Below are 22,776 nucleotides of genomic sequence, written 5' to 3' on the forward strand. Positions count from 1 at the left end.
ATCCATTGATCAATCTATATCAATCCAATGACCAGTTGAAGACAGCTTCAAAGTAATAAGTGGAATCAAGAAATCAAATACTTGCTAGCTTCTGCAATCCAAATGCCCATTATTGCATAATCAAACTAATGAAAGGAATGCACCAGACCATGGATAATTTCAAAAGTACCCCTGTAGTCCCTATTACATAACCATAAAATTAAGGATTTTAATTCTTTAAAATAAATCTAACTAAATCCAAATCTATTACATGTCAAATCTATTACATAACCATAAAAAGACAATGTGATATTACATAACCATAAAAATAAAGACATTGTGAGACTTCAAGTGAAATGGAAATGAGATCAAATCTATTACATAATCATAAAAAGAAAATGTGATATTACATAACCATAAAAATAAAGACATTGTGAGACTTCAAGTGAAATGGAAATGAGAAAGAATCCATCTGTTGTGAAGTGATATATATAATGGATTACAATAAATCTAATTAAACCCAAATCTATTTTATTAAACCCAAATCTATTACATAACCATTAAAATAAAGTCATTGTGAGGCTTCAACTGAAATGGAAATGGAGAAGGAAAAGATTCCATGTGTTGTGAAACGATATGCATTAGATATGTATGATAAAAGAAGAATGGACTCTGGGCTGATTGGAAATGTGTAAGAATCTGTATTGTTAAAATGATATATAAAGGGAGGGATGATTTCTGGACTAGACTGTAGAATACAACTGGGTCTTTTCAATGAGATAAAACTTGTGTAATAAACCAAAACATGAAAATGAAAATAAAAATGAATCTACATATATAATTGATTAAATCTGTATTATAAAAGGGAGGGATAAATTGTGAATTAGCAACCCGCTTTTTCCAATGAGTTAACTATAACAAAACATAGTGTAGTGAGCTATAAGTACAATTAGTTAAATTCAACCAGTTTTGTCTCAGTGAGATACTCTGTTTAACTACAATCCCAATACAATACAGTTCACCAAAGATTCTTTCTAATGACATTCTATGAGCCCTTAACCGACATAGGAGCCCTTGGATTCCTCAATTGACAATCTCAAGGAGTCCTCACTCTTGCAGGCAACCTGCATGATGTCTCTAGATGACCGAGTAGGATGCAATCAATCACGTCATTCGATTTACTAGAGAACAGATCATTACTCTATATTTTATGCAAATATAGGATACTACAGACCAACCTAAAGGAGTCCTCACTCTTGCAGGCAACCTGCATGATCTCTAGATGACTGAAGAGATTCTTTGCAAACTATGATCCTAAAAAATTTGTCACTCATGATGACTACATAAAGAATCTCTACATATCTTTATGTCTGATGAATGTACAACATGAGGATGTGGTCTGCAAGCTGTTTCCTTATACCTTTGAGAAAAAATCACCCACATGGTACTATAATCTACTTGCTGCTTCAATAGCGGGTTGGGATGCCTTTGAGAGGGCTTTTCTTAGAAAATTTGATGAAGGGAAATCATCTTTTGCTCTTCTCCAGTAACTTAACCTGATCAAGATGGAGAAGAAGGAAAAGGTGAAGGATTTCAATCAACATTTCACCACTTCGCTGAGTAAGATCTCCAAAGACTCACTTTGTCAATCCCTTGGCCATAGAGTATTACACTTCAGCCTTAAACCCATGTATAACACTCTTATAATTACTATTATTCAGAGTTTGATAAAATATATCAAAGACAAGTAACTGACACACCTATTTTCTGTTACAGAGTGTATTAAAACGAAAAACGAAAACACAGATATATATAGACTGAACTGCACCCAAGACAAATAATAGAATCTCAAACTAATTGCGAATACCCATTTTCCATTGAGCAGGCCACACATGAAACAAATTAGAGATAGGTCAGAATTGAAGATATGGATTTTTCTTAGTAAGAAAATTCATTTTACATTCAATATGGACCAAAAGTGACCGTGGTTTTATTGCATGCAGAAAACACGAATCTGAAAACATGCATATGATGATGAAAAATTGGATGAAGTTATAATAAGAGATTCTTCGGACCATAACATAAAGTTGCTTCATTAAAGCAGCCAAACTTTCTGGAACATGAAGGACAAATGCAGAGATCATCAAACCTACGAAAGGACAATGCTGAAGCATAATTTAATTTTTACGCAAGTATTGCATAGAGGAAGGGTAACTGGTGATATTCTATACTAAACTATTGTCATATGGATTCTATTTGGTATTATGGGTTTATTCTCTCAGCAAAAACACTATAAGACTATCTCCTACAAGGCCAATCAAGCTCTTACAGGTTACTTCTAGGTCATTCCTTTAGTAAATCTAAGTCTTGTACTCAACAATAATATGATTCAAAGGGACACTCTAAAAATGTATCAATCAAATGAATACGTATTGCAGGACCTGTTACAAGGCACATCTCTCTCAGTGAATGTTTATCATCAACCACATCTAAGGAATCACTTGCACATAGGCTTCTTCCATGAAAATCTCTATACCCTAATGTTTTGTTAAAAACCCCTAATCTATAGGGATCACTGGGGTCATGTCGTAGAGCCCTTCCCTTAAGGGACTCCATCTTTCACACTCAAGGGCAATGTGTTCTTACAAGCATGAAAGATTTTAATTATTTACAGAATCCTTCAGTGATAACTCCTACAAATCCAAAGAAATATGAAGCAAAAGAATCAATGCATTAGGAAGACTTAAAACCACCAACTTTATATAGCGCCACGAAAACCAATCTAATAAATAAAATATTAAAGTGCAATTGTGTAGCTTGTTTAATAAGATGAAACATGGATTCATTGTTAAAAATACTACTATGTGAATTAACTCCTATTGTGTATTTGTCAGTCAATCAAGGTGAAATAAAAGATAAAGGTAACACGTTAAATTTGTTAACTTGTTAAAGAAACTATGTCATTTTATAAAGTTATAAGGCCACGTATTAAACATATATATTATAAATCACACCATGAGTAGGATGCAATCAATCACGTCATTCGATTTACTGGAGAACAGATCATTACTCTGTATTTTATGCAAATATAGGATACTACAGGCCAACCTATGTTATAAACCAAATGAAACAGCCATTCACTATGCCATACCCGATTACAATGAAGAACTCCCATTTGTTAGACTACAAATAATCTATGGGTCATGAAAAAGGTGTTCACAAATTACAGTCTTCCCATATATCATACTTATCAAAAGATAGAATATTGTTAAACAATATTCTCAAACACTAATACCATCAATCAGACCTAGAACCTACACATTAGCTGCAAATAGCACACATCACATAGATATGATGTGTAACCATATAGGGTATACGTTAATAAATCAAATGAGATTTGTGCCCCATATATAGATACAAATATAGGATACTACAGACCAACCTATGCTATAAACCAAATGAAACTACCATTCAGTATGCCATACCCGATTACAATGAAGAACGCCCATTTGTTAGACTATAAATAATCTATGGGTCATGAAAAAGGTGTTCACAAATTACAGTCTTCCCATATATCATACTTATCAAAAGATAGAATATTGTTAAACAATATTCTCAAACACTAATACCATCAATCAGACCTAGAACCTACACATTAGCTGCAAATAGCACACATCACATAGATATGATGTGTAACCATATAGGGTATATGTTAATAAATCAAATGAGATTTGTGCCCCATATATAGATATAATGCAGTCGACGTAAAAATGTAGCAGAGCGAAAACATAAACAGTACCTGAAATAAACCAGTGTAGTGGACTCGAAGCGAAATAAGAAGCCGACGCAAAGTAACCACGAAATCATTTATAACCTTATTATATAACAACAAAAGTAACTAACACGTAGTGGACACTGCATGCATAATATGAGCTGGAATGAAATGTGTACACAATACACGTACAAATGGCCTGAATTACCTTAACCCCCATCAAATCAGCTTAGGTGATGGCCCAACAGATGTTGAGGATATGGCCTGAATTACCTTAACCCCCATCAAGTCAGCTTAGGTGATGGCCCAACAGATGTTGAGGATATGGCGTGAATTACCTTAACCCCTATCAAATCAGCTTAGGTGATGACCCAACAGATGTTGGGGATAACTTTATGACATATAGGAGGGGTTTGATTTAGCATTAATATAAAAATTAGAATACTAAGCTTGCTAATTTATAAGCTGAGGGAAGGCTTCAGTAACTTACTGCCTTAGCTTTAATGAATTTTCACTTCTCGCTAAGCCATATAACCTACTGAACCTAGGATCTTATCAGCCAACTCTGGGCTGATTGGAAATGTGTAAGAATTTATATTGTTAAAATGATATATAAAGGGAGGGATGATTTCTAGACTAGACTGTAGAATACAACTTGGTCATTTCAAACCAAAACATGAAAATGAAAATAAAAATGAATCTACATATATAATTGATTAAATCTGTATTATAAAAGGGAGGGATAGATTGTGAAGTAGCAACCCACTTTTTCCAATGAGTTAACTCTAACAAAACAGAGTGTAGTGAACTGTAAGTACAATTAGTTAAATTCAACCAATTTTTTCTCAGTGAGATACTCCGTTTAACTACAATCCAAATACAGTACAGTTCACCAAAGATTCTATCTAATGACATTCTATGTGCCCTTAACCGACATAGGAGCCCTTGGATTCCTCAATGGACAATCTCAAGGAGTCCTCACTCTTGCAGGCAACCTGCATGATGTCTCTAGATGACCGAGTAGGATGCAATCAATCACGCCATTCGATTTACTGGAGAACATATCATTTCTCTGTATTTTATGCAAATATAGGATACTACAGACCAACCTAAAGGAGTCCTCACTCTTGCAGGCAACCTGCATGATCTCTAGATGACCGAAGAGATTCTTGGCAAACTATGATCCTAAAAACTTTGTCACTCATGATGATGTCACACGGAATCTGTCAAGGGTGCGGACACGACTGACCTTCCTAGAAGTCTAAGACATTCTAATGACAAACAAGACAAAATGGAGTGATCTTTCTCTAAATACACCTTTTACAACATGAAAACTACAAGTGTTTAGGCTTACCTTATTCCAAAACGCTGTTGTTGAAGTCCGTTCTTGACGATCCGGATGAGCTCCTCCTTCAAGTCAATTCCTGCAACCACAAACAATCAAACAATTACCAAGCACTTGTATTTCATATAATAAAACATATATTCAACATGCAGACCAAGGAACACATGAAATAACTCATTAACACAAGCTATTGAGAAAAATAAACCAGTTTGTATTAATAACGAAACAAAGAAACTCTTACAACCTGGCCTTGGTGTTGTGCAAGTTCCTCCCAGGGTCCATCAAGGGTTTTCCTCTACTTTGACAAAGCTCACCCTCTCCCAAGTAGAATCAAGTGAAGACAATCTCTCCTCACAAAGGCTCTAATGGAAGACCTAAATCCTGCAGCATTTACCCAAAGAAAATGTATAGCTCCAACCTCCTCTCCCTCTGGCTCAATGTCTCTTTTTATAGTGCTGTAAAGAGGTTATTCAGGTCCACTATCAATGGGATCATCCCCCTCTTTGGGTGGGATAGCTCCCTTATTGATGGGATAAGTTCCCCCTTAATAGAGATACATGAACCAACTGGAGGCGCATCCATTTCATCAAACCGACCTCTAGAATGTTCTAGAAGTAACCACAAGTAACTTTTTCAAGATAAAACTCGCGCATTTTGCCTTTTACAGAGGGACGCACCTGTCCCTTAACATACAGAGCGTCCATGGACGCAGATTTTGTGAACATGGTCAGCGTCCTCGCAGGTAAGGCTAGAGAGAACCTGCGACCCCAGAGATAAACATAGTTTTTACAAGACTTTCTCTCTTCTTTGAGTTTGAGATGGATAACAGAGGCATGAGACTTGCCCAATAGGGTAGCATGACTGTTGATTTGAGCCATACTAACTGTAAGTAGTCAAGGTGACATTTTTTAGTGTAACAGATTGCCCCCTAAAGTGCGAAGCCTGGAATAGAGTAGGGTTTTGTAATTCTAGGAAGGGTGAAGCGCTTTATCATTTCAAGGATTGTCTTGTGGATGGCCTGGTTGGAACCTGCAATTTTCAACACAAAATACATGTATAAGATTATATCATCACTGAGGTAGGCATTCCCATACTCAGATTCAAAACTTTAACTAATGGACTAACTATTCTGATACAGGAATGATCTTGCAGTACATCATTTTTATAGACTTTTGTACACACAGTATGGACGCAGCCATCTGTTTATGATTAGTCTACATAGACAATGAATACAAAACTCCTCGTAGCCTGGATGGTAGAAACTAGATCCAGGGTCTTCACTTCTACTTCCCGAATTGGTATGATTCTAACCATGTGATTAAATGATTTGATGTCGAACATGTTAGAAACCACTTGATTACCAGTCGATGATGTGAACTGTTAACAAGCGTGAGAGAGACCACCAGTAATGTCAATGGTTCTCAAAGTACCAAGCACAACCCGTGAAATGTGAATAGATGTTTTGATGTCGAACACTTCACGGAATCCTTTGATCGAAAGTCAATGATGTAAACTGTCGTCAAAGGCGAGAAACCTGCCATTGATGCATGCAGACTTCAAGGTACTGTCGATTCCTAAGTCATCTTTCTAGATAATGTGTCGATGTCGATAGAAAGCGACTCGTTGCAGGCAAGCCTGCAACACGAAATCATTGTTCAAGTTGAAGAAATGTTGCTGTAAGGACTGACTCAGGGATGGTAAAATGGATGACAAGTATTTTGCAGATGAAAGTTTTGCTTGCAGACCTCTTGAACACATAACGACATGACAGATGGCTTGGTGACAAATAAGTCAAAGTTAATCCCCGGAACCCGGTTAAAGACTTTCAAAGTGGTTTGATCAACTGTGAAGTAAAAGATTTCCCAACCCAGGTGAATGAAAAAGTGTCGTGTTCAAGAGTGGTAATAAAGTTTCTTTTGAGATAAAAGGTAACAAACAGGTTCATTCTTCTCTCTTTTCCCCCACCATTTCTGGCAAGTACCTCTTTATTTTTAACAAGCTTGAGGAGGATAACATATGCTTGATTATAAGCTCATCCTTTGGACAAGTCCAACCTAGCTTAAATTCGAACCCTAGGAAGGAGTGGTTCGTTCCTGTTTGTAATTGAACAGGTCCTTTACTGTAAAAGTTTAACGAGCCCAGTATAGGAGAAACTCGGCGTTTTTCATTTTTAGAGAGTCTGAAAAAACAAAAGGAGACTCCACGTTGAACTTTTTCGTACATTTGTGTCCCTCAAGCCCGAAAAAGTATAAAATAATACTTGGGGGAACCGCTTGATCTTGCGACCAAGGAGTACTTTCATAATAGTGTCGTTGACCTGAAAAGTAAAAAGTGATCAAGGACACGTCGTTTTATTTCCTTATCGAGTTTGAAACGACAAAAACCCGGCAATCTTTTCCTGATTTTACGGTCAGAAAAGAGCTATAAGGGGACCGTCTTTTAATTCCGTTTTAACGAGTGTAAAATAAACGCTCGGTAATCTTTTCATATTTTAGGAGTCAGAAAAGGGCTTAAAAGATGACTCTGAGGTTTCACTTTTTCGTAAGTTTTAACGAGTTCGAAAAAGGGATAAAAATGTACTCATGGTTTTCACTTTTTTGTAAGTTTTAACGAGTTCGAAAAAATGATAAAAATGTACTCATATGGCCGACTTTCAATTTAATTTACGAGCAGGAAAAGACGGAAAGAACTCGGCATTTTCATTTGTTTTACGAGAATGGAAGATAGCAAAATAATCTCGAGATTTTCATGAGTTTAACGAGTCTTGAAAATAACTGAAATTGACTCGAGATAGGTTTCATTTTTACAAAAGCTTGAAACAGATAAAAACTATGCTTCAAAGTAGTTTCATTTTTTCACAAGCTTGAAACAGAGAGAAAACTGTGCTTGATGCCCCCTAAGCATAATTGCTAGAGCGCATGCCCCTCCAGCTTCATTTCATTCAACTAAGGTGGATGAAATGAAGGTTCAAGAACGAGATCATTTGAAAGACTCGACCTAAAACTGTAAGAAAATTATGCAAAAACTGAAATAACTAACCTAAACGTACAACCTAACATCTATAAGATCTAGTCAATCTCTCGACTCAAGTAGAGGAGGATTTGTTTCATTTTTTAACGAGCTTGACACAGGAAAAGAACTATGCTCGGATTCGGTTTCATGTTTACGCAAGCTTGAAACGAAAAACTATGCTTGTTACAAGTCCACATGCCCCGAGCATAATGACGCAAAACGAGGTACATGCCCCCCCAAGCTTCATTGCAGTCAATGAGGTGGATGGAATGAAGCTTTACTTTCAAGATCTTGGAAAGAATTGTGGGAGTTGTTTCATTTTTTAGTGAGCTTGACACAAGACAAGGAACTATGCTCATAACTACTCTCTACAATCTACCTAACAAAAACTTTACTCTAAAAACCTTGATTCATTTTTTAACGAGCTTGACACAAGACAAGGAACTATGCTCAAAAATTTCGCATGCCCCCAGTTTAATGATGCAAAATGAGGTACATGCCCCCCAGGCTTCATTGCATTCAACCAGCTGGATGAAATGAAGGTTTACTTTCAATATTTAACTTGAAAAGGGAGTTGTTTCATTTTTAAGGAGGTTGACACAAGAAAAGAACTATCCTCATACCTGATTCATTTTTTAATGAGGTTGATTCAGTAACAGGAACTATCCTCAAACCTGATTCATTTTTTAACGAGGTTGACTCGGTAACAGGAACTATCCTCAAACACACTTACTTTCTACAATCTACCTAACAAAAAAAACTATACTCTAAAAAACCTTGATTCATTTTTTAACGAGCTTGACACAAGACAAGGAACTGTGCTCTAAAAACCTTGATTCATTTTTTAATGAGCTTGACACAAGACAAGGAACTACGCTCTAAAATCCTTGTTTCATTTTTTAATGAGCTTGACACAAGACAAAGAACTATGCTCATGACTACTCTCTACAATCTACCTACTTAACCTACCCTTGTTTCATTTTTTAACGAGCTGGACACAAGACAAGGAACTATGCTCAAAAATTTCGCATGCCCCCAGCATAATGATGCGAAATGAGGTACATGCCCCCCAAGCTTCATTGCATTCAACCGGCTGGATGAAATGAAGGTTTACTTTCAATATTTAACTTGAAAAGGGAGTTGTTTCATTTTTAAGGAGGTTGACACAAGAAAAGAACTATCCTCATACCTGATTCATTTTTTAACGAGGTTGACTCAGTAACAGGAACTGTCCTCATACCTGATTCATTTTTTAACGAGGTTGAATCAGTAAACTGTCCTCATAATCCTACTTTCTACAGTCTACCTACATAACCTAAAATCTACCTGATTCATTTTTTAATGAGGTTGACTCAGTAAAAGAACTATCCTCATGCTAGCCTATTTCATTTTTTAACGAGGTTGATACAGGAAAAAACTATCCTCGTAACATTGATCATGGCTTCCAACTGGAGGAAAGACATGTCAATGGACACACCTTGATCATGGCTTCCAAGAGGTCTTCATCCGAAGGAAGAATACTTCTTGGGAAGGAACACATGTCAAGGGACTCAAAAGGGATAAGAACATCGTGTTCAAGTAATCCCATAGAGTTTTCCATGTCAATTACCGGATCTAAATCGAAGGAAGATGAGCAAACAGTGAGAGGCTCACTTACATCGGTAACTGAAATCATGGGACCGGTTGCCACATAATTAACCCGTGGCAGGGTAGATACCACTTTAGAATCAGGAACATTTAGGGGTGTCATATTATTGGTAGTTGAAACAAGACTAGGGAACGAAAGCTGGTCTACAGTCACAATACTGCCATTGTGAGGGAAAGACATCACGCGAAAGAGTGTCGATACGACAGCTTTCATTGCATAAACATAGTCTCGCCCAAGGAGTAAATTGAAATCCAAGGGACCTCGAACTACCATAAGATCAACACAAACAGTTTTACCTTCCAAGGTAATAGAAAACTTAGGAAGGATCCCTAAAGGTTCACTAATTGTTCTGTTAAAAGCTTTCAGATTCTGCGTAATAGTCGCAAGCTGAGGGGAACCCAAAGCTTTCCAAACAGCTGAGGATAAAATACTGACAGAAGCACCTTCATCTACCTGAGTACGATGTATGTCCCTACCACCAGCCTTGACAATGATTTGGAAAGGGATGGAGGAAGGAAGACGAGGTTCTGTCAGTCTATTCCAATCAAAGGAAAAGACCTCAGTACTTGGAGGGGGTTCTGTAGAAATAGGTGAAATGCCCCCCAGCATAGAAGAATCTGATGTAACAAGAAGAACCTGAGCGGTATGAAGTTCACTCTCTAGATGGAAAGTGGGATCGACCGAATGTGAAATTGAATCGACCACTTGATCAACTAATTGATCATCAACATGAGTGACATGAGTTTCACTCTCCAATGGAAGAGTGTGATCGACCGTACTTGAATTTTGATCAATCACTCCGTCAGTTGACGGTAGGTTGGGAGAAAGTTTACGGTAACCAGTTGGAAATTCTTGCTGTGGAACAGTAAGCTTTTCCAACAATGTTGAGGCTTCATCCATGTGAGGGCAAATGTGAGTTTGATGACTCCCTTTGCATAACTTACAAGGAAACCTAACTTTACCCTTTTTCCCAGGAACCTGACTATCACTGGTTGATGGATCAACGAAAAGTTGATGAGATTTTTCTGACCATACTTCCAAGACCTTTGGAATACCAGGACAATTGACAAGGAAGTGGTCACCCTTACAAAGCCTGCAAGGGTATTTTGGTTTACGTTGCATGTTGGAGTTTTCCTCAACACCACTAACATTTACAGCCACGGTTGGTTGGTTGACTTCTTTCTTATCTTGCTTCTTCTTCTTCTTCTTCTTCTTCCCTTTCTTCTTCTTCTTAGCCTCCTGGTTACTAGCATCAAGGCTTTTACCAGGCGAAGAGGAAGAAATGGAGGAAGAAAAATTAGGCGAAGAAGTTAAAGGGTCAACAGAAGGTTGGTGATGTTGAGATGGTGAACTCTGTGAAGGTGAAGCATTCGGTTGAGGTGGAACAATTGGAGTATTTTGGGCCAACGAAGTTGAAAATAACCATATCGGTAAACCTATTGTAAATCCAGGTAATGACAAAGTAGCCATATAAGGAGGACCAACATTTCCAAAGTAAGGAAAAGTACTAGGATTCTCATTAGGAGGGGTTCCTAGGTTGATAAATTCCGGAACATTTGCCATTATATTCAACTTCAGTGAATTTTATTAACAATTTAAAACTAAAATTAACAATTCACAATTCACACTTAACAACTAAAATTCACAATTCACACCTATGGTCTCTAAAAGTAAAAACAAACAAATTAACACGCGCTATCAAATCTAGGAGTCAAACCACACACAAACAGTAAGCTCTCCGGACCAAAAACACTAGTTGGTGATGAAGCCCAACCTCGCAGAATTCAGTACAGAAATGGCGGGTGGAACAGTTACCCCGGCAACCTGCTTAATGAATAGACCGGCACAAGTTCCTCCACTTTAACCGTCTCGAAGTGAAGTGAACCCCCCGGAAAATCCAAGTGAGTATAACCGACGTCTGCTCCAGGTACAGTGGGACCTTCCCTCCACCGTCACCTCGGTAGAACCCTAAATATTATGGTCACTAAGGTCACCAACAGTAACAAATACACCTGGGGGAACAGTCTAAACTCCGACAGCACGCAAGGGCAGAGTAGCAAGCTCAATCCCCTTACCGGCTCCTTGACAACAATCCAAGGTTTACCGATAAGTGACCCCTGGCTCCTCGACAATGGTTAATCCGAGGTTTACCGTTTGTAATACGTACTGTCTGGCGTCGTTCCCAACGAGGGGGGAATGATCCCCTCACTGGTTCGGACACGAGCTCGTGCTTCTCCTTTAAGAGGAGCTTTCCCAGAGTGCAATTGAAACAATTGGATTTATTCTACTCAAGATAAACTATCTGTTTGGTTTTGTAGTCTTGGAGAGTTAAGTACTCACCTACTCCAAGACCCTAGCCTAAGCTATGTTGGTGTTTCAGAGCCCTAGAAATGTAAAAATTACTAGATGAATTTTAATTAAGCGCTGTGTTATTAAGGCTGTTATTACTCAAATGGGTAAATGGAGATGAAACCAATGGTGTTATGACCCGACTCAACTGAATGCAATCGAATATGATAATGTAATCTTTTCAATTCGATGAATCCTAACTAAAGTAAGGAGAGAGTTTCCATTCACTTCCGACAATGCAAAAAATTGATGCACTAATTTTATCAAGAAAAACTAATGCAAATCAATTCCAAACCATTTTTTTTTATTTTTATTTTTTGTGTAAATTCAAATCAAAGAAAGCTGATCTAAATCTACAATAAATTTTTCAGAATGTAAACTATGCAATTGTAATCTAAGCACAATTCACTCGAAAAGTATGCAAATGTAATCTATGCACATTTTTCAATAATATTCTGAAAATGAGAATTCTAATTGTGCAAATGTGATCTATGCAAAAGAATTCTCAAACACAAGACGATTCTAATGTGATCTAAGAACCAATCAAGTGCAAATTGAGAAAATTGGGTGAGAGTTCCAAAGATCAAAACATAAAAACACTCAAAGGCGATTAACACTCATACACAATTTAGCCCCCCCCCGGCGAATGAGGGGGAAATTTTTTTGCAAAAACAAAAGCAAAAAGATGCAAAATTGTGAAAAGACTGAGAGAAACCTCCAAGTAATGACCAAAGGAAATCAAATTAAGAATTTCTCAAAAAAGAGACTCAAAACACCCAATTGATGAAAGCTAAAAGCAGGAATGCTAATGAAACAAGTTCAGGTGAAAATTTTTGACAGGGTACTAAAGGATCTGGGCAGAAAACACTAAGCGAAAACAAAATCTAAAAGCAATTAAAGCAAAAATGGAGTTTTCCTAAATTTTTACAGGAAGACGCAGGAAACCCGTTAGAACAGGCGCGGGCCCGCTCTGTGCAAACGGCAACAGCGCGTCCAAAGACGCACTGTGCAGTACTCAGAGGGTGCGTCCTTCTGGAAAAGTTAAGAAAAACCAAATCTAACTAAATCTAAAGCTAAGCCACCCAAATACTAATTCTCACAGTCAAAAACCAGAAAATAAAAATGATTTTCTCAGAGCAAAGTTCACACAAAGGAAAAGACTTTCACATTAATGGATTCCCCAGTGGAGTCGCCAATTTGTCACACGGAATCTGTCAAGGGTGCAGACACGACTGACCTTCCTAGAAGTCTAAGACATTCTAATGACAAACAAGACAAAATGGAGTGATCTTTCTCTAAATACACCTTTTACAACATGAAAACTACAAGTGTTTAGGCTTACCTTATTCCAAAACGCTGTTGTTGAAGTCCGTTCTTGACGATCCAGATGAGCTCCTCCTTCAAGTCAATTCCTGCAACCACAAACAATCAAACAATTACCAAGCACTTGTATTTCATATAATAAAACATATATTCAACACGCAGACCAAGGAACACATGAAATAACTCATTAACACAAGCTATTGAGAAAAATAAACCAGTTTGTATTAATAACGAAACAAAGAAACTCTTACAACCTGGCCTTGGTGTTGTGCAAGTTCCTCCCAGGGTCCATCAAGGGTTTTCCTCTACTTTGACAAAGCTCACCCTCTCCCAAGTAGAATCAAGTGAAGACAATCTCTCCTCACAAAGGCTCTAATGGAAGACCTAAATCCTGCAGCATTTACCCAAAGAAAATGTATAGCTCCAACCTCCTCTCCCTCTGGCTCAATGTCTCTTTTTATAGTGCTGTAAAGAGGTTATTCAGGTCCACTATCAATGGGATCATCCCCGTCTTTGGGTGGGATAGCTCCCTTATTGATGGGATAAGTTCCCCCTTAATAGAGATACATGAACCAACTAGAGGCGCATCCATTTCATCAAACCGACCTCTAGAATGTTCTAGAAGTAACCACAAGTAACTTTTTCAAGATAAAACTCGCGCATTTTGCCTTTTACAGAGGGACGCACCTGTCCCTTAACATACAGAGCGTCCATGGACGCAGATTTTGTGAACATGGTCAGCGTCCCCGCAGGTAAGGCTAGAGAGAACCTGCGACCCCAGAGATAAACATAGTTTTTACAAGACTTTCTCTCTTCTTTGAGTTTGAGATGGATAACAGAGGCATGAGACTTGCCCAAGAGGGTAGCATGACTGTTGATTTGAGCCATACTAACTGTAAGTAGTCAAGGTGACATTTTTTAGTGTAACAGATGACCACATAAAGAATTTCTACCTATCTTTATGTCTGATGAATGTACAACATGAGGATGTGGTCTACAAGCGGTTTCCTTATACCTTTGAGAAAAAAACACCCACATGGTACTATAATCTACTTTCTGCTTCAATAGCTGGTTGGGATGCCTTTGAGAGGGCTTTTCTTAGAAAAATTGATGAAGGGAGATCATCTTTTGCTCTTCTCAAGCAAATTAACCTGATCAAGATGGAGAAGAGGGAAAAGGTGAAGGATTTCAATCAACATTTCACCACTTCGCTGAGTAAGGTCTCCAAAGACTCACTTTGTCAATCCCTTGGCCATAGAGTATTACACTTCAGCCTTAAACCCATCTATAACACTCTTATAATTACTATTATTCAGAGTTTGATCAAATATATCAAAGACAAGTAACTGACACACCTATTTTCTGTTACAGAGTGTATTAAAACGAAAGACCAAAACACAGATATATACAGACTGAACTGCACCCAAGACAAATAATAGAATCTCAAACTAATTGCGAATACCCATTTTCCATTGAGCAGGTCACACATGCAACAAATTGGAGATAGGTCACAATTAAAGATATGGGTTTTTCTCAGTAAGAAGAGTCATTTTACATTCAATATGGACCGAAAGTGACCGTGGTTTTATTGCATGGAGAAAACGCGAATCTGAAAACATGCATATGATGATGACAAATTGGATGAAGTTATAATAAGAGATTCTTCGGACTGTAATAAAAAGTTGCTTCATTAAATCAGCCAAACTTTCTGGAACATGAAGGACAAATGCAGAGATCATCAAACCTATGAAAGTACAATGCTGAAGCATAATTTAATTTTTACCCAAGTATTGCATAGAGGAAGGTTAACTCGTGATATTCTATACTAAACTATTGTCATATGGATTCTATTTGGTATTATGGGTTTATTCTCTCAGCAACAACATTATAAGACTAGCTCCTGCAAGGCCAATCAAGTTCTTACAGGTTACTTCTACGTCTTTCCTTTAGTAAATCTAAGTCTTTTACTCAACAATAATATGATTCAAAGGGACACTCTAAAAATGTATCAATCAAATGAATACGTATTGCAGGACCTGTTACAAGGCACATCTCTCTCAATGAATGTTTATCATCAACCACATCTAAGGAATCACTTGCACATAGGCTTCTTCCATGAAAAGCTCTATACCCTAATGTTTTGTTAAAAACCCCTAATCTATAGGGATCACTGGGCTCGTGTCGCAGACCCCTTCCCTTAAGGGATTCCATCTTTCACACTCGAGGGCAATGTGTTCTTACAAGCATGAAAGATTTTAATGATTTATAGAATCCTTCAGTGATAACTCCTACAAATCCAAAGAAATATGAAGCAGGAGAATCAATGCATTAGAAAGACTTAAAACCACCAACTTTATATAGCACTATGAAAACCAATCTAATAAATAAAATATAAAATTGCAATTGTGTAGCTTGTTTAATAAGATGAAACATGGATTCATTGTTAAAAATACTACTATGTGAATTAACTCCTATTGTGTATTTGTCAGTCAATCAAGGTGAAATAAAAGATAAAGGTAACACGTTAAATTTGTTAACTTGCTAATAAAACTGTGTCATTTATAAAGTTATAAGGCCACATATTGAACATATATATTATAAATCACACCATGAGTAGGATGCAATCAATCACATCATTCGATTTACTAGAGAACAGATCATTACTCTGTATTTTATGCAAATATAGGATACTACAGGCCAACCTATGCTATAAACCAAATGAAACTGCCATTCACTATGCCATCCCCGATTACAATGAAGAGTGCCCATTTGTTAGACTACAAATAATCTATGGGTCATGAAAAAGGTGTTCACAAATTACAGTCTTCCCATATATCATACTTATCAAAAGATAGAATATTGTTAAACAATATTCTCAAACACTAATACCATCAATCAGACCTAAAACCTACACATTAGCTGCAAATAGCACACATCACATAGATATGATGTGTAACCATACAGGGTATACATTAATAAATCAAATGAGATTCGTGCCCCATGTATAGATACAATGCAGTCGACGTAACAATGTAGCAGATCGAAAACATAAACAGTACCTGAAATAAACCAGTGTAGTGGACCCGAAGCGAAATAAAAAGCCGATGCAAAGTAACCACGAAATCATTTATAACCTTATTATATGACAACAAAAGTAACTTACACGTAGCGGACGCTGCATGCATAATGTGATCTGGAATGAAATGTGTACACAATACATGTACAAATGGCCTTAATTACCTTAACCCCCATCAAATCAGCTTAGGTGATGGCCCAACAGATGTTGAGGATATGGCCTGAATTACCTTAACCCCCATCAAATCAACTTAGGTGATGGCCCAATATATGTTGATGATATGGCCTGAATTACCTTAACCCCTGTTATCTCAAAATCAAGCCCTGGAAGGCTGCAGACCAGGAAGACTTCAAGTAACTGTTTCAAACCAATCTTTTGACTAAGGCTTAGCCTCCTTAGCCTGAGAGGGCTCTCTCAAAGGGTTATTGATTTTAATTAAGAATAAGATGGCTAACTCTTGTGAAATAAAAGTGACAAATATGAATGCTGGAAAAACATTAAACAAGTTTCCGTTGGGCCTATGGAGTCAACAACCACTCAGTAAATAATGATACTGCCATTACATAGAAGTCAGGGCACTTAGCATTTAGATGTTCAGAACACAACACACATATGGAACCACAGCTCATAAGTGCACACAGGAAGTCAGAGCACAATCAGTGAATTCTGAGTGATTGTGCACCTATGCAACTGTAAAAAGACATAAAGGAAAAGATAAAATCATACATTCTGAACATAGAAATCCCTCATGAATCCTGAGAAGTAAAGAAGCCCCAATTATATTACTGAAATCTGTCTTTACATAAGCCAAAACAAAGGTTTGTTTTTTTCAAATTTCCAACCCTTTGTACATTGTTGTTTCAGCTATATATAAAATCCTTATTCTAGCTAATTCGAGCCTCCTCCTCCAGCATGAGGGGAGTCGATACTTATCTCTACTGACACCTATCAGCTATTGAACTAACTAATAAATACAACTAAAGTGCTGACTGGAGTTTTTAAAGAGTTCTAAATTAACTATGACTCTAACTTCATGTTCCATGCATAATGGCCTCTCCTTGTTCTTTGACACCTGGTCCTCTTTCGATTTGGCTGTAATGGATGTTCAACGCTCCATGTTTGATCTTTAATGACACATCCTTTCCAATACCCTGAAATATAGGAAACCGCCTCTGTTTGTCGGTCCTTGGTTTGCCTCAAAATATTCGAATCCAAAGAAGCATGCCTTTATCCTTTAATTACCCAAAATAGATCAGACTGCCACGTCCTTGATGTGCTGTCCACCGCTTCATGTACCTGTGTGATGACAAAAACCTTTCAAAAGATTTGCCGCTTTGTTGACCATAATTGATCAACTGAATTGTAACATGCAGCTACAGCAGTTTCGTAGCGCGCTACGAAACTGCTGTGTAATTTCAAAAGCACAGTCTTCCTTTCATAGCTAAATGATCGCCACTGTTCATGGCTTAAGACTGCTCTTCTCTAATTACAAAATTTGGATGTTTGACCTCATTACAGCTGGCATTTCCATAATGCAAAAACAACAACCATCTTATTCAAGCTTACTCTGTCCAAATCACTAATAATCTCTTCACACTTGATAATGTGATGCATAAAGTTATCAGCGTATAGCTTTGAAGACTTTGATTCAACAATATGAACGATATCCTCATCAATATAAAAGTCAACATCTGCATTTGATATAATTCCTCCATCATGATCAATTGCATGAGTCTTATGCTTGTATGTCATAACTTCTGATAAGAATAGCTTCAACTGATGCCTATATGCATCCTGGTTATAATTTACAAGAGCTTCATCATAGTTTGGTACTGAAGGAGTAATAAATTTAGGACAGGCATATGAAAAAAAATTCGTCATACACAGCCTCATCACTTCTCTGCATTCTTGCCATCTTCTCTCCATACTTCTCTTTCAGCTGATTGTTCACATTTTTCTCAACAAGCCTCATTTGTGGACAGATAGAGAGGCATATAGCCAATAGAGCATACATCTGTTCATTTTTCTTCAGAATTTGGTCAAACTGTGGAGACTTTTGATGGAACTGTTTGGTCTTTATTATATACAACAGAACTTGATTGAAGGCCCGTATTGCCTCAACATACCTTCTCAACACAAGGTTGGCAAATCCATAATAATAAATAGTTGTGATACGGCTTCCAATCACTGAATTGTAGACACCTGTCTGGTTAACATCTATAGGTGCCAAGCACTTGAGTCCACTGTAATAATCCCCAAGAAGGCAATGTACACGAAGTAGACCAATAATACTAAAGTATCCCAGAACCTTCAGAACATTGCTTCCTCCATTGTAGTCATATCCATCAGTTGCAACCAGATCCCTATAAATCTGAAGTACAAACTTTGAGTTCAGATCCTTCCACTGACTTGTATCATGAATATTGTATGCATTTATTTCAAGCCAGGGATCATGCAATCCTAGGTCGTGAGGTACAGCACCTCGTACCTTTCTAATTCCCCAATTACCTTCAGCTAGAAATTTAACTTTTTTCTTATCTTCAATTAATACAGCTTTTGCAAACTCACGTTGTATATTAAGTTCAATCTTTGGAAAGAGATCAAGTAGTGCAAAAGATGCATAGAAATGTACATCATATGTACACCACATCATATACTTCACACCTTCCAAATACAGAAAGCGACCAACATTTTCTTCATCAGCTAGTAAAGCATAGTCATAGTCATTGGAGGACCTAGAGTTCATTTTTGTTCTTTGTCTACAATTTTCAAAATTCTGATCTTGTACAGCATTAAAATCTGTATCAGCAGCACCATTGTAACCATTCAACCTCTGAACTTCTGCAACATGATTAGTCTGATCATTTTCCACTGAAACTGTTACTCTCACTTCTGCTTTATTTTCCTTTTTCCTAGACCTTTTCTGAGAACATGACATCTTGTCTTTGTCTTCTTCAACTGGGAGTCCACCATCTGTCCAAATTGTTCCTCCTGCAACCAGGTAGTACAGTTCATTGAACAATGTAAACCTGTACCATTCAGGAAGCCTTTCATTGTTAGGATAGGACGTTGCCAATTCTCAATTTCTGTCTCCCACCTCTGATAGTCCATCAGAGCATCATGTACCAAATTTGTAGCTGCATCCACAGAGGTACCATAGAATTTTGTATACCTCCTGAAATAAGTACTTCCTTTCACAATTTTCACTTTAGGAGAGGCCCACGCTAAAGCGAAAACTACTGAGCACGTTCCATGAGACTCCACTACTGCAGGGGATGAGACTACAGCACAGACTCCTTCTCCAGGTAGGGAAGCAATACTGCAATCCTCATTCCAATTTTCTTCATCAAAATGCCCTTGCTCTCTCATAGTGACCCACATATCCTTAGCAGATGTATAACTTCTGTTTGACAGTCCAAAGCAAGGTAAAACAGTCACATCTACATTGTCAGTTTGGCGAGAGGCAATTGCAAAAGTAACTGGTGGATAACCTTCTGCGGTCTTGTGATGTAGAAGCATGCCACGCACTCCATCATCGCTCATGAAAGGCTTGTTGACATGGCCTCCAGAAAAATGTGATGTTCCACCAATCGTGTTCGCCCATGTAAAAAGTAAGCTCACATTTGCCCTTTCTTTACCCATATTTACGAGAGTATATACAAAAGAGCATGTAGGTAAGCTACTGTTCTCCATCATTGTTGTGTTTAACCAACAGTAAAAATCACCATGACGATCATGAAAGTGAACTTTGAAGTCACTGCTTAACTCTGTAAGACCCCTTTCTCCTGGCAAAGCAAATACCATGATTCCTTTCCAAGGAATTGCGTGAGGGCTTCTGGTGTGTTTGCAGAACAATATACTTGCAATTATGTACAGCCAATGAATGCAGGAAAGCGTAACTCGCAGAGGACACCGAATCTCCAAAGAAGAGCTTTGAGGAATGATAAACCTCGAACTTGGTAATAACCTGATCCACAGCACACGGACTCCATATCTTCCATATGATTCCGATAAAACCCCTCCACATATCCAGAAATACCAGAACTGATGTCGCCAGCAGGAAAACCCATAGCAATTATGTTTTCGGTAATATATGTCATATCCAAATCAAAACCACCTTCCTGATATCTCCTTTTGTTCTGTGACACAATGTGCCGAGCTTTGATTTGAACAGCCCTCATTGCATTTTTTGACGTGTCCAAGAATCCCTTTGTGATGGTCCCAAGTGCACCTTCCTGCGTGACTGCAACTTGTGTTGAATCTTCCGTAGGATCGTCAACAACTGGAATCTTAGAAGATGATCGTATACCTAATCCACTGGCTAAGCGACCAAATGGAGATTTCTTACCATCCACAGGCTGTGCAATCTCTGGAGCTGAGGGTTGTGAAAATTTGAAGCTTTTTGCCCATGTTGAAAAACCAGATGGCGAAATATATCTTCTTTTGAAACTTGCAATCTGAGCTTACGATGACACCTAATGACCTAATGATAAGGATAAGCGGTCGAATTGACAGGCAAAGGGTATAAGCTGATCACTGATAATGGATTTTGATGGATATGACAGCTGTGTAAGATTGGCTATGGATTAGGACAAATCCCCAATTTCGTAGCGCAGCGAGTACAAAATATGAATTATGCGCTACGAAATCACTTAAAACATGTTGCGCTGCGAAACTGATAAAAAGGATTTACGTGCTGCGAAACCACTTTAAAATGATTACAGGCGCTACGAAATCACCTAGACAATTTCAGCTTTGAAACGAGTTTGGACATATGATATCCATGTGAGATGTGAGACCAAAGAAAAGACTAGACCCAAAATTGACACCAACCCTTTGACAAACAATCGAATTGATGTGAAAAATTTAAAATTTTTTCTTGGGTGATAACAACCCCCATCAAATCAGCTTAGGCGATGGCCTAACAGATGTTGGGGATATATTTAGGACATATAGGATGGGTTCAATTTAGCATTAATATAAAAATTGGAATACTAAGCTTGCTAATTTATAAGCTGAGGGGAGGCTTCAGTAACTTACTGCCTTAGCTTTAATGAATTTTCCCTACTCGCTAAGCCATATAACCTACTGAACTTAGGATCTTATCAACCACCTTTGTTTATGGAGTGTTGCCTGCCCAGTCCCAACCTGTATCAGTTTGTTTTATTCTTCCAGCTTGGACCTGTCTGTTGTCGTCGTTCCAGTTGAATATCCAGTCCTTTCCCCTAGTTCCATATCCATAGGAAAAGGTGCTTCTGGGATTACGAGTAAAATAACAGGGGGAAGGGAAATAGTGTAACCATGTATTGAAGTGCCCTTGCTAGTCTAGATAATCAATGCCATATGATTAGGTCCTGTAGAGACATCCACCAAAAGATCCTTCGCAGAGGTCACCATGGTACTCGACTTAGCGACCGCGAACTGCACTGGATTCTCTACCCCTGTCCAAAACTCCTTTTGCATATTTGCATCAATTGCCTGTGCCCCTTCTACAGTCTTTTGATTCTTGAAGGCTTCCACAAAAATAAAGGGTTTTTGAATTGAAGACTACAATTGTTTACCAGATGACCATACTTTTGGCATCTTTTGCACCTAAGCAAAATCCCTTCATAATCTAACACCTGTAATATGACCGTCCCTTTTCAAATATTCATGGTCTCATGCAACTTCTCTCAAAGTTCCGGACTAACAAGGACCCTTGTTACAGTCATGTCTTTAGTCTCTTTGGTCTCTTTAAAGGAGAAATCCTCATCCAAATAATGACCCAGACTATTTCTCAAGTTTTCAAAACTCTTTTCCACCTTGATGACTCCCTCCTGGCTGGAGCTCGATCTCCCAAGCAACCAAAATAAGGCGGGATTCTTCCTATACCTTGATGACTCTCTCCTGGCTGGATTCTGATCTCCCAAGCCACCATAAGAAGGCGGATATGCCAAGAAACACCGCTGGTCATGAAGCGATCGCCAGGGCCAACCCTATCATTAAGGGTTTCAAGATTGACAAACTTTGATGGAGTTCGCACATAGCGGAAGCTGTGGGAATCGCAGGCTAGATAGGGCTTCGCACTTAACTGGCTAGGGCTTCGCTCTTCCCTCGCTAGGACCTCGCTCTTTTTTTCTCTGAACCGAAGGTAAGCACTCTCAACTGATAAGCACCTAGCTTCTAACCTTGCTCGTTATGATGATCATCATCGTGATCCAGTTCCCCTATAGATCTAGTTGGTTCAATCAATGAAGTAGTTGCTTCTGTCGATCCAGCACCAAAGATGAGAA

At 38.1% G+C, this 22,776-nt stretch overlaps 1 pseudogene; it reads right to left on the bottom strand.

The window, feature by feature from the left end:
• The window catches only part of LOC149208666 (uncharacterized), a 38,040-nt pseudogene extending 17,856 nt beyond the window's left edge, over positions 1-20,184 (bottom strand).
• Positions 20,185-22,776: the final 2,592 nt, after the last annotated feature.

Source organism: Pinus tabuliformis, chromosome 1_2, assembly GCF_031772625.1.
Source record: "Pinus tabuliformis cultivar Carrire ecotype Pingquan chromosome 1_2, CPIR1, whole genome shotgun sequence".
Taxonomy (NCBI): domain Eukaryota; kingdom Viridiplantae; phylum Streptophyta; class Pinopsida; order Pinales; family Pinaceae; genus Pinus; species Pinus tabuliformis.